The following is a 14,181-nucleotide window of genomic DNA, read 5'->3' on the forward strand; positions in this document are numbered from 1 at the left end:
TCTTGATTCATTTTTTACCTTTCATTCCTCCCTTTTTGAATTATAATGCCCATAATTGTTGTCCTATGCCTTTCCATCATTATTTATTTTGGTACTTCGAGACAGATTACTTGTCTCTATAGATTCACAGTTCTACAGAGAGAGGACTTGTGCTCTATCAGCTGCACTTAATAGATTACAGCCAGGAACCTCATCCCTACCTGGATCTGATTTGGATTTTGGACTTTATACTGATAAAATAATGAGATCTGGTTGCATGTAATAAGATTTTGAACTTAGAGCTGATGCTATAATGGAATTATACTCTTGAGAAACTTGGAAAGAGATGACTGTATTTTGCATTTTAGAGAGAGGACAATTGTGGGCCCATAGGGTAAACTGTGGTAGGCAGGATTCAAGGTTTCTAGCCCCTAATGTGTATGTCTTGTGTGATATCCACCCCTTGAGAGTGGACAGGACCTTGAATATGATGGGATTTTGGCTCTCTCGATTAGTTTACCTCTACCAGCAAAAGGGATGATATGGTCACTCCAATGATAACTAGATGTTATATAGGATTTCCTCATATTCTTTTCTGGGTTTTTGCTTTCCTGTGTCCTCCATTTCCTGTTTTATCTGTTTATCCATTTATCTACCTATCTATCTACCAATCACCCATCCATCTATTTATCTATTTATCTATCTATTTAATTTTGCTCTTTAGCTAAATGCTTATCATTGAAGAATCTAATTACCTTGGAGTTTTGTTGATCCTTCTCTCATTATTCTACCATTTTTCTCACAGCTAGCAAACACAAAATATACATTTTTTTGTAATCTCTGTTGGGACAGAAGGTAATTAGAGAAGGTTTTCTTCTTTAAATTTTTCCTTTCCTCCCCATATTTCTTATACTTGCTCATTCTGGCTTTTTTCAAGATAAAGATGATAAGTTTTTCAAGATATAATTTGCTCAGTTAACCTTCTTTGTGTTTCTATAAACTGTACAGTTTGGAGCTGTGTTGAGATGCACTAAGCCTCATGTATTCTGATAAATATTCACTTCCTATCAGCATTTTAATGTGATGAGCACTATTATTTCTGTTGCAATACTTATTCTTTTTTGGGCCATTTGTGGTTTGACTGTCTCTTCAATTTTTCTCAGAAGGAACACTTTAGCTCTGCATTTACCCTATGATTTTACACTTGCAGGCAAATAAATTTTGATGTTTCCATTGTGATACCACTACATAAGTGCTACAATTTTCAATTTTAAATAATTTTTAAATTCTAATTTTAGTTACTGCTAATGTATCTTACAGGATTTATTATATTATGATTTTTACTTAACAATCTTGGTTCAAAAGTGTATTTCTAATTTGCACATCTCCCATACTCAGATTTTTGTTGTGAATAAATAGGTCAGTGTCTGATACTTAGCCAAACATCTGGCCACTTACTTCAGATCAGTTCAGAGGCTGCATACTAAACCTTGGAGCAGAAACATGATTTATGAGAAAAATCCAAGTAACTGATTATATATATATATATATATTGACAGAGGGAGACAGCCAGCGAGAGAGGGAACACAAGCAGGGGGAGTGGGAGAGGAAGAAGCAGGCTCTCAGCAGAGGAGCCTGATGCGGGACTCGATCCCAGAACGCCGGGATCACGCCCTGAGCTGAAGGCAGACGCTTAACGACTGAGCTACCCAGGCGCCCCTAACGGATTATATTTATATTTTTGACCATGGTTTAATGGGAAATTTATCTAATCATTAAGAACTTCTTTTTTGCAAGAAAAAGTGCAAACATTTATTTTGAATACAGCTGAGATTATCATAATTTGTTTTGCAAGATTATGATTTGGGGTAAATAAGAAAGCAAATGTAAAATGGCAAATGCAGACGTCAAATCAGTCTACTTAGAGGTTACTTAAAGGAAATTATTAACTCCTCAAGTATTTAAAGTGTTTTAAAAGCTTTAGAAATCAACTCAGTTTAAATCATGCCTTTAAAAAGAAGATAGATAAAAAGATAGTGATACATACATATATACTCATGAATTTTTAAAAATTTTATAAGCATGGATGGCGTTAGAAGGCAGAAGGCATTATAAATCATGAGGAAAATGTAGCATTTGTTTCCATTAGCAAATGCACAGGAGGGGAGCCAAATATCATGCCTTAAATTTCTAAAAGAAGCAAAAGATTATGATTATATATATACAATCCTAGTCTTCCCACACACTAAGGAAGCAATACCACCCCCAACATGCATACACACATACACAGTGATTGGCGAGAACCTAAAATTCAAAGGTTTAAATAGGTTGCTGAAGTCATATAAGCTACTTTGCTTTGCAATAGCATTTGGATGGACCTAGTTTTTTCAAACTGCAAATGTATGTTCTTATTTAGTCTGCTATATTGCTTCCCTACATTACTGTAACAAGATAAAGAGAAAATATACACATATATGAAATATAATATGACAGCAGCTTAATCACTTGTAACTGAAGTGTGCACATTTAAAAATTTTTTTCTTTTACAAATATATTTTTAAACTCTGTCAGAAACATAAATTAGAATTAGCTACAGTGACCTACTACCATCAGGCCTGATAAAGGAAAATTTAGATATTTGAAAGTTTACAAAAGGTTAATTGAAATAATAAAATTATAATAATTGTCCATTTAATTGGCCTTAAGCAATTTAAGATTGGAAGCAATTATACAAGCTATGGAACTGAAATACCGTGTGAGCTTTGAAGTCTGTATTGGCGGAATTATGTAGAGCATCACATTTTTCTCCTATGTTATGAACAGAAAGAATGAGATAGAACTGCCTCAAAGGCAATGAATTTTGTTTAGCAAAACAGTGTCGTAAGGGTTAATGAATCAAGAGAATATTATCTAATAACTTATAAGTGGCGGTATCAAGTTAAGGTTTTAATGTCATTTAATAAAACAACTGCTATAGGCAGTGAACAAAATTAAAGAGCATAGCTAAGAGAATATGACTTTGGAAAATCCATTTCTGTGAAAATTCAGTTTCTTGTTTCTTTTTTCTGGAGAGAGAGAGAAAAAAAAAAGAGAAAGGGAGAGACAGAAAAAAATGAAACGTGATGTTCATTATATTACACATAAACTTTTTAAGTTTCTCAGTTTCTTCAATACGTATCAAGATACAATTACCAACAAATGACCGAGAAAGATTAAATTAAAGTGTTACTGGAGCAAAGTCATCTAGTGGCTAAATATAAAAATAAAATATACATATAAAACCACAAAAAGCAAGGATACAATGTCTCTGAATTGAGTAATGAGGATTGGAAAATGCAATAAAAAGACTTGATTTGGGCTGGGGATATTTCACATAAAACAATTTCTTAGATAGTTTACAGTTTTGAAGGAAAAATAAAGGAGACATGATTTTGTGTCCCAACTTTTAATAAAATCTAGTGAAATACTCTGTATTTGAATCAAGAAAACTCCTTCAGATTTCTATATTTAGCCTCACTAGAAAATGACAGGCAATTCTATGTCTCAAAACATTATATTTAGAATCATGTAGAAATGACATTTTTAAGTATATATACATAGTATAATACTGAATTTGTTTTATTGATACTCTTAGATCTATTTTTTTAATATTAAATCACTTCCACAACTTTCATCATTGTTAACAAGTTATCTTTTCTACCTTCTTCCTCTGCCCAAGTTAAAACAAAATTATTTTATCCTTCCTTGTTGCCCATATTGCATGTTATTAATTAATATCCCTGATTCAGTAGCTATCACATTTTACCTAAAGGTTTTCAACCTTCTAATATTTATGAACTTTCTGGGATCAAGACCATGTTATTTATTTTTAACTGTATTTTAATAATGAGAAGCATGCCTACCTTATAAAAGGGTCACTGTAAATATTTATTGAATTAATCATATTTATTTTAATACCTTAATAGCTACTGGCTTATGCCTGCTTACATTACTAAATATAAACATCATTTCTGGGGCGCCTGGCTGGCTGAGCCAGAAGAGCATGTAATTCTTGATCTCAGGGTTGTGAGCTCCAGACCCATGTTGGGTGTAGAGATTAATAAAAATAAATAGACTTTAAAAAATAGTTTAAAAAATCATTTCTGCACAACCATTCAGGAAGCCAATATCCTTATTTATAAATAAACTTTGTAGCTGTAAAATGTTTTGCAACAAAAGAATAAGCCCAACTCACAGACACACATGCATACACATTCATCATGTATTCTCCCATTCTTATTCATGTAATTGTCTTTATATAGAATGCCTTCCTCTATTACTACATGACAAAATTCTTCCATGTTCCAGAAAAATCCATGAAACCTTTAGACTCACTGTTGCATTTTTTATGCATATTCTTCTTCCCCACTTTTTTTCATTAATATATTCTAGGATCTCACCAACAGTATCATTTAAGTTAATACTTCACTGTCCTTTAAATTTCCCAAAAATTCTTAATGTTTTTCTTGCTTTCTTTTTCTAACTTACTCCCTATATATCCAAACCTATGACAACTCCTGCTGATTCTACCTCTTAATCAAAGATGTAATGGATCAATCATATGATATAGCATATTTAAAAAAAATAAGGGGGAAATAAGCATAGGGAAAATAGTAGCTAGTTAGTTATCTTTTAAAAATCTACACTCTTTCCACCAATCACAACTATTTATTTGAGTAACTGTCTCTAACAGTTTCCTAACTCTTTTCTCTGCCTCCATTTATGGCCTACATAAGTGATTTAGGCCAGAAGTCAGCTAACTAAGACCCACAGACCAATATATGCCAACTGCCTGTTTCTGTACAGTTTGGAAGCCAGAAATAGTTCTTACATTTTTTAAATGATTAAATTTAAATTTAGAAGGATTATACCTAGTGAAACACAGAAATTATATGAAATTTGGGGCACCTGGGTGGCTCACATGGTTAAGCGTCTGCCTTTGGCTCAGGTCATGATCCCAGGGTCCTGGGTGGAACCCTGCAACTGGCTCCCTGCTCAGTGGGGAGTCTGTTTCTCCCTCTCCCTCTACAGCTCCCCTGAGCTCTCTCACGTTCACTCTCACTCTCTTTGTCAAATAAAAAAAATCTTTAAAAAAATAAATTATATGAAATACAAATTTCAGTGTTCATACATAAAGTTTTATTGAAACATGGCTACATTTATTGACTTATTTATTGTCATGGCTGATTTCTTGGTACAACAGCAGAGGTGAAGATTCATGTCAGACCAACTCACCAAAGATACAGAGATGGCAGTAAGCATATGAAAAGATGTTCAAGACATATGTCCGAAGAAATTGTACATTAAAATAGCAATGAGATACTAGTATCCATCATTAGAATAGATAGATGCTGCTGAGGATGTAGAGCAACAGAAACGGTCATTCACTGCTGGTGGGAATGCAAAATGCAGCCCCTCTGAGAGATAGATTGGCAGATTCTTATAAAATAAAACAGACTTTTCATAATCAAAAATCTCCCAAATCAAAAGTCCAGGGGCAGACGACTTCCCAGGGGAATTCTAACAGACATTTAAAGAACAGTTAATACCTATTCTTCTCAAACTGTTCCAAAAAATAGAAGTGGAAAGAAAACATCCAAACTCATTTTACCAGGCCACCATTACCTGACTCCAAAACCAGAAAAAGACCCCTCTAAAAAACAGAATTGAAGACCAATATCCCTGATAAACGTGGATGCAAAAATTCTCAACAAGATACTAGCAAATCAAATCCAAAAGTACATTTAAAGACTCAGTCACCAGGATCAAGTGGGATTTATTCCTGGGCTACAGGAGTGGTTCAATAATTACAATTAATTAACATGATTCACCACATTAATAAAAGAAAGGATAAGAACCATATGATCTTCTCAATAGATGCAGAAAAAGCATTTGACAAAGTATAGCTTCCATTCTTGATAAAAACCCTCAACAAAGCAGGGATAGAAGGAACATACCTCAACATCATAAAGGCCACATACGAAAGACCCACAGCTAATATCATCTTCAATGGGGAAAAACTGAGAGCTTTTCCTCTATGATCAGGAACAAGACAGGGATGTCCAACCTCACCACCATTATTTAATATAGTACTGGAAGTCCTAGCCTCAGCAATCAGACAACTAAAGAAAATGAAAGGCATCCAAATCAGCAAGGAAGAAGTCAAACTTGCACTATTTACAGCTGACATGATATTCCATGTAGAAAACCAAAAAGACTCCACCAAAAGACACATGAAAACATACTCAGTATCACTCACCATCAAGGAAATACAAACAAAACCATGATGAAATACCACCTCACATTTGTCCGAATGGCTAAAATTAACAACTGACAACACAGTAAACATCAGATGTTGCTGAGAATGTGGAGAAAGGGGAATCCTCTTATACTGCTAGTGGGAATGCAAACTAGTGCTGCACTCTGGAAAACAGTACGGAGCTTCCTCAAAAAGTTAAAAACAGAACTACCTTACAATCTAGCAATTGCACTACCAGGTATTTACCCAAAGGATACATAAATACTGATTCAAAGGGGCAGATGCATTCTGATGTTTATAGCAGCATTATCTACAATAACCAAATTATGGAAGGAGCCCAAATGTCCATTGACTGATGGATGAATAAAGAAGAAATGGTACATATACATAATGGAATATTACTCAGCCACCAAAAAGAATGAAATCTTGCCATTTGCAACAACATGGATGGAGCCAGAGTATATTATGCTAAGTGAAATAAGTCAGTGAGAGAAAGACAAATACCATTTGATTTCACTCATATGTGGAATTTAAGAAACAAAACAGATGAACATCAGGGAAAGAGGAAAAAAAAGAGAGAGAGAGAGAAAGAAAACCATAAGAGACTCTGTTTATAGAAGCTTTACTTAAAAATGCCAAAACTTGGAAGCAACCAAGATGTCCTTCAGTAGATGAATGAGTAAACAAACTCTGGTACATCCAGAGAAGCCACGAAAAACCATGGAAGAAACTTAAATGCATACTACTAAGTGAAAGAAGCCAGTTTGAAAAGGCTACATTTTGTATGATTCCATCGATATAACATTCTGGACAAGGCAAAACTATGGAGACAGTAAATATTTTAGTGGTTTTTAGAGGTTAAAGGGGAGGGAAGGATAAATAGGGGAAGTATAGAGGATTTTTAAGGCTATGAAACTATTCTGTGCACTACAATGGTGGAAACATGTTATTATATATTTCAAAAAAAAAAAAAAACTTGTAGAATTTTTAACTCCAAGAGTGAACTCTGATGTAAACCATGGGCTTAAGGTGATAATTATGTATCAGTGTAGGTTCATCAATTGTGACAAATGTACACTGTGGTGTGGGATGTAAATACTGGGGAGATTGTACATGTGTAGGGACAAGGAATATATGAGAGTTCTCTGTACCTTCCACTCAATTTTGCTTTGAACCTAAAACTGTTGTAAAAACTTTACTTTATTAATAATATAAAAAGTTGTGACAGACTGCAAGGTTTGCAAAGTACAAAATATGTACTCTTTTTGTCCACTAAGGAGAAAAAAAGTTTGTCAATCCCTCATTTAAGCACAGTTTTATCATGGCATACTTTGTTTACAATCCTCTCTTTATTCTTATTACTGTAAGGAAAATTTCCAAAAACAGGTGTTTATCTTACTCAGGAATGCTATCGGCCATGACATCTGTTATTCTTATACTTCCATTTTATTCTTGTTTGACACATTTTTACACATCCTTCAGTCCCATATGTAAATACCCCTTCCTCCAAAAAACTTTCATGATACCACTCCCCAATGTACTGTTTTCTAAGTTTAACACCAAAACATAATCTCTTAAACCTTGATTTTTATTTTATGGCACTTATGTCAATTGAAATTATATCATTGTTCTTCATTATCTGTTCAAAGTTTGGTCCAAACACTACATTGTAAACTCTATATAGTCATGGACCACAGTAAAACTAAATATGATTCTATTACAATGCCTGATAAATAGTGTGCAAAAAATAAAATCGTGAATGAATAAGTTTGCTTACTTCCTGAAAGCAAATGTTGCTACTTTGACCCCCTACTTCTGCCCCCATTCTGTCCCTTAGAGTCCTTGGTCTAATATAGCCCATATGCCTCTTTTATATACTTTTTCTTCCTTTATTCATGTCCCTTACTCTACTGGATACACCTTATGGAAATGAACATACATTCATATCCTTGCCAAGATTCACTTAATCATTGAATACTTAAGTCTATTTTAATTTCTCTGTCCACCCTCACTAACTCTAAAAAAATGTATTTTATATATTTTGGACTTCACTGAGCGAGCAACATGCTAGAATTTTCAATAGATGCTCAATAAGTACTTGTCAATGGTTACACAGATAGCTGTTATTTATGCGTTCTTTCATCCAAAATTAACTCATTTTCACACTTTCCAGTCAGCAAAAATTTTGTTTTTCCATAGTATAATGTTACCACCATTCTTGCATTTGCTTAGTATTAACAGCTTCAACTCTTTTAGCTGTCCATGCAATATTCTTTTTTTTAATTCCCTGACCCAATTACAGGTTATCAAATCTTATATAAAATATTTGTCTCCATAATGACTTTGAACTTCAATATATCATGCTTGCATTAATATCTCCTCTTAATCTGATTTTCAGATTCCAATAATTATTGTACACATAAATTATATTACAAGACAAATACAGCCCTTGCAAAGCTATACTGAATTTCTTTTTTTTTTTTTTAAGATTTTATTTATTTATTCGACAGAGATAGAGACAGCCAGCGAGAGAGGGAACACAAGCAGGGGGAGTGGGAGAGGAAGAAGCAGGCTCATAGCGGAGGAGCCTGATATGGGGCTCGATCCCATAACGCTGGGATCACGCCCTGAGCCGAAGGCAGACGCTTAACCGCTGTGCCACCCAGGCGCCCCGATATACTGAATTTCTATTGCACAAAAATTACCAGAAAATTCAAAGTCAACCACAACTTGACCTTACATGTCGATCTATAGTTTGATACAATTATCCTTCTACTTCTATCCTTCTAATGTCCATAAATATTCATGTATTTTCTCACTCTCTACTTTCTTGATGATTTCCAAATATCAATTTAAAATATTATTCTTGTGGCGCCTGGGTGGCGGGGCAGTCATAAGCGTCTGCCTTCAGCTCACGGTGTGATCCCAGGGTTCTGAGCTTGAGCCCCACATCAGGCTTCCTGGCTAGGAGCCTGCTTCCTCCTCTCCCACTCCCCCTTCTTGTGTTCCCTTGCTGGCTGTCTCTGTCAAATAAATAAATAAAATCTTTAAAAATAAATAAATAAAATAAAATATTATTCTTCTTAACAATCTTACCCAGATCCTTCAGACATAGCACATTAATTTTATAGGATTAAAAAAAAAAAAACAGCCCAGAAATGACATTACACCTGTGAAGTATGCCCTCCGTTAACCAAACTTATCCTATTGGAATTCATCTGAAGTTCAAGAGCTCCTAATTTCATAGAAAAGGCAAAGTTATCATTAATTACCAAACTATAAATACCAATGACAGGTGATACATGAGTGTTAACTGCTTTAGGATTTTAAAAAGCAGACGCTGAGGGGGAGAAAAGATGGCGGAGGAGTAGGGGACCCCTTTTTCAGCTGGTCCTCTGAATTGAGCTGGATATCTACCAAACCATTCTGAACATCCACGAAATCAGCCTGAGACACAGGAAGATACGTCTGGATCTCTACAAACGAACATCTCCAGCGCTGACTATTGAGGTAGGAAGCAGAGAGCCGTGAATCCGCACACAGAAATCGGAAGATAAATGGAAGGGGGAGGGAGCCGCCGCGATCGGACACCAGGAAGTAGTAGCCACCTGCACTGGGGAGCTGGCCGAACTTGCGGACTAGCACCCACAAGAAAGCAGACTGAGACCATGAGCCTGGGAATGCACATGAGACCAGACTGAAAATTGGAGCTCCAAAGCGCACACTCGAACTAGACTGAAACCGGGAACTCGGGAGCACGTCCACATAACCAGACTAAAAACCGGCACTCCAGAGCCCGCGGAAACCACACTGAAACAGGGAGCTCGGGAGCGTGCGTGGGAACCGGGGCGGCTGGCGGTGTTAGCAGCGCAAAGACAGAGACAAACCGGCCCTGGAAGTGAGGGCTGGGAGAGTGGCTGTGGGGCGCACAACCCTAGACGCTGCAGGGTTTTTAGCAGCACCAACAGAAAGAGAGTTAAATGGCCAAGAGAGCTCAGTGGAGACTGGAACGCCATCTCTGTGTTCTGAGACAGAGGCTAGGATATGGCCACTGCTACTCTGACTCTCAGAAGAGGCACAGAAAACCACCAGGGAAAGCTGCCAGAGAACAAAAGCCCAGAAATACCAGCTCACACTGTGCCCATCCCCATCCCCTCTCACAGGGGATGGGGCAACTCTACCCAAACAGGGTTGCCTGAATATCAGCACGGCAGGCCCCTCCCCCAGAAAGCAGGCTGAAAAATCAAGAAGCCCACATCCCTAAGGTCCCTATAAAACAAGTGCACACTGCCTGGGTCCTGGTCAATAATTTGGGCTCTGGGCATCCCTGCAAGGGATGAAGAGGAGGAGAAATCCCCCCCAGCAAAGAAAAGATAATGAGTCTGTGGCCTCTGCCACAGAACTGATGGATATGGATATGACCAAATTGTCAGAAATGGAGTTCAGAGTAACAATGGTCAAGATGATGTGTAGGCTTGAAAAAAATATTAATGAAAATATTAACAAGAATATAGAATCTCTAAGGGAGGAAATGAGAATGAATCTGGCAGAAATTAAAAATGCTATGAATCAACTGCAGTCTAAACTAGACACTCTGACGGCCAGGGTAAATGAGGCAGAAGAACGAATTAGTGAATTGGAGGAAGGGATGGCAGAAGAGAAAGTTAAAAGAGAAACTTGGTTCAAAAAAATCCAGTCTCAAGAATGTAGATTATGGGAGATTACTGACTCAATGAAATGTTCCAACGTCGGAATCATTGGCATCCCCAAGGGGGTGGAGAAAGAGAGAGGTGTAGAAGAGCTATCTGAACAAATTGTAGCTGAGAACTTCCCTAATCTGGCAAAGGAAACAAGCATTCGTGTCCAAGAGGCAGAGAGGACACCTCCCAAGATCAATGAAAACAGACCTACACCACGTCACGTCATAGTGCATTTCGCAAATATTAGATCCAAGGATACAGTATTGAAAGCGGCCAGGGGGAAGAAAATCCTTAATACAGAGGGAAAAATATCAGAATTGCGTCAGACCTGTCTACAGAGACCTGGCAGGCCAGGAAGGGTTGACAGGGTATTTTCAAAGCTCTATCTGAGAAAAACATGCAGCCAAGGATCCTTTATCCAGCAAGGCTGTCATTCAGAATTGATGGAGAGATAAGGACCTTCCAAGATCGGCAGAAACTGAAGGAATTCGTGACCACCAAACCAGCCCTACATGAGCTATTAAGGGGAGGGGGTTCTATAAAAGTAAAAAGGCGTCAAGAGTGATACAGAACAGAAATTTACAATCTATAGAAACAAAGACTTCACAGGCACATGACATCATTAAAATCATATCTCTCAATAATCACTCTCAATGCGAATGGCCTAAATGCTCCCATAAACACCACAGGGTTGCAGATTGGATAAAAAGACATGACCCATCCATTTGCTGTCTACAAGAGACTCATTTTGAACCTAAAGATACATCCAGACTGAAAGTGAAGGGATGGAAAACCATTTTTCATGCCAATGGACCTCAAAAGAAAGCTGGAGTAGCAATTCTCATATCAGACAGATTCGATTTTAAACTAAAGACTGTAGTTAGAGATACAGAAGGACACTATATTATTCGTAAAGGATGTATCCAACAAGTGGATATGACAATTATAAATATTTATGCCCCTAACAGGGCAGCAGCTAGATACACAAGCCAACTCTTTTTTTTTTCTTTATAACTTTTTTTTAAAAGATTTTATTCATTTATTTGACAGAGAGAGAGACAGCCAGTGAGAGAGGGAACACAAGCAGGGAGAGTGGGGGAGGAAGAAGCAGGCTCCCAGCAGAAGAGCCTGATGCGGGGCTTGATCCCAGGACCCCGGGATCACACCCTGAGCCAAAGGCAGACGCTTAACGACTGAGCCACCCAGGCACCCCACACAAGCCAACTCTTAACCAGAATAAAGGGACATATAGATAATAATATGTTAACAGTAGGGGACTTCAACACTCCATTCTCAGCAATAGACTGATCACCTAAGCAGAAAATCAACAAAGAAACAAGAGCTTTGAATGACATACTAGATCAGATGGACCTCATAGATATATATAGAACACTACACCCCAGAACAACAGAATACTCATTCTTTTCGAATGCACATGGAACTTTCTCCAGAATAGACCATATACTGGGTCACAAAACAGGTCTCAACTGATACCAAAAGACTGAGATTATTCTCTGCATATTCTCAGACCACAATGCTTTGAAACTGGAACTCAATCACAAGGAAAAATTTGGAAGAAACTCGAACACTTGGAAACTAAGAACCATCCTGCTCAAGAATGACTGGGTAAACCAGGAAATTAAAAATCAGATTAAACGACTTTTGGAGACCAATGAGAATGAAAACACATCGGTCCAAAATCTATGGGACACTGCAAAGGCGGTCCTAAGGGGAAAAGACATAGCCATCCAAGCCTCACTCAAAAGAATAGAAAAATATAAAATGCAGTTTTTATATTCTCACCTCAAGAAGCTGGAGCTAGAACAGAAGAACAGGCCTAACCCACACACGAGAAGGCAGGTGATCAAGATTAGAGCAGAGATCAATGAATTAGAAACCAGAAGCACAGTAGAGCAGATCAACAGAACTAGAAGCTAGTTCTTTGAAAGAATAAATAAAATCGATGTGCCACTGGCCAGACTTATTCAAAAGAATAGAGAAAGGACCCAAATTAATTAAATTATGAATGAAAGGGGAGAGGTCACAACCAACACCAATGAAATAGGAAGGATCATTAGAATCTTTTATCAACAGCTTTATGCCAATCAATTAAACAACCTGGAAGAAATGGATGCCTTCCTGGAAACCTATAAACTACCAAGACTGAAACAGGAAGAAATTGATTATTTAAACAGACTGATTAATTATGAAGAGACTGAAGCAGCGATCAAAAACCTCCCCAAAAATAAGAGTCCAGGTCCTGACGGATTCCCCGGGGAATTCTACCAAACATTCAAAGAAGAAATAATACCTATTCTCCTGAAGCTGTTTCAAAAAATAGAAACAGAAGGAAAACTACTAAATTCATTCTATGAGGCCAGTATTACCTTGATTCCCAAACCAGGCAAAGACCCCATCAAAAAGGAGAATTACAGACCGATATCCCTGATGAATATGGATGCCAAAATTCTCAACAACATCCTAGCTAATAGGATCCAACAGTACATTAAAAGGATTATCCATCAAGACCAAGTGGGATTCATCCCTGGGATGCAAGGGTGGTTCAACATTCACAAATCAATCAGTGTGATAGATCATATCAACTAGAAAAGAGTCAAGAACCATATGATCCTCTCAATGGATGCAGAAAAAGCATTTGACAAAATACAGCATCCTTTCCTGATTAAAACCCTTCAGTGTGTAGGGATAGAGGGTACATTCCTCAATTTCATAAAAACCATCTACGAAAAGCCTACAGCAAATATCATTCTCATTCCCTTAATATCAGGAACATGAAAAGGATGCCCACTCTCGCCATTATTATTCAACATAGTACTAAAAGTCCTTGCAACATCAATCAGACAACAAAAAGGGATAAGAGTATCCAAATTGGCAAAGAAGTCAAACTGTATCTCTTCGCAGATGACATGATACTCTATATGGAAAACCCGAAAGACTCCAACCCCAAATTACTAGAACTTATACAGCAATTCAATAATGTGGTGGGATAAAAATATCAATGCTCAGAAATCAGTTGCATTTCTATACCCGAACAATGAGACTGAAGAAAGAGAAATTAGGCCATCCATTCCATTTACCATGCACCAAAAATCATACGTTATCTCAGATTAACTTTACCAGAGAGGTAAAGGATCTATATTCTAGAAACTACAGATCACTCTTGAAAGACATTGAAGAAGACAC

At 37.0% G+C, this 14,181-nt stretch overlaps 1 long non-coding RNA gene across 2 annotated transcripts in view; it reads right to left on the reverse strand.

Moving 5' to 3' along the window:
- Nucleotides 1-14,181, reverse strand: part of LOC130542604 (uncharacterized) — a 218,479-nt gene that overhangs the window by 165,570 nt on the left and 38,728 nt on the right. The window contains exon 3 of one of the 2 annotated variants that reach the window (XR_008957272.1): nt 2,738-3,044. The exons of the other annotated variant lie outside the window; for it this stretch is intronic. This is a non-coding gene — a long non-coding RNA (uncharacterized LOC130542604). Of the gene's footprint in view, nt 1-2,737; nt 3,045-14,181 lie in introns of those variants that run through there. 2 annotated transcript variants of the gene reach the window in all.

The sequence above is a fragment of the Ursus arctos genome, unplaced genomic scaffold (assembly GCF_023065955.2).
Source record: "Ursus arctos isolate Adak ecotype North America unplaced genomic scaffold, UrsArc2.0 scaffold_10, whole genome shotgun sequence".
NCBI lineage: Eukaryota > Metazoa > Chordata > Mammalia > Carnivora > Ursidae > Ursus > Ursus arctos.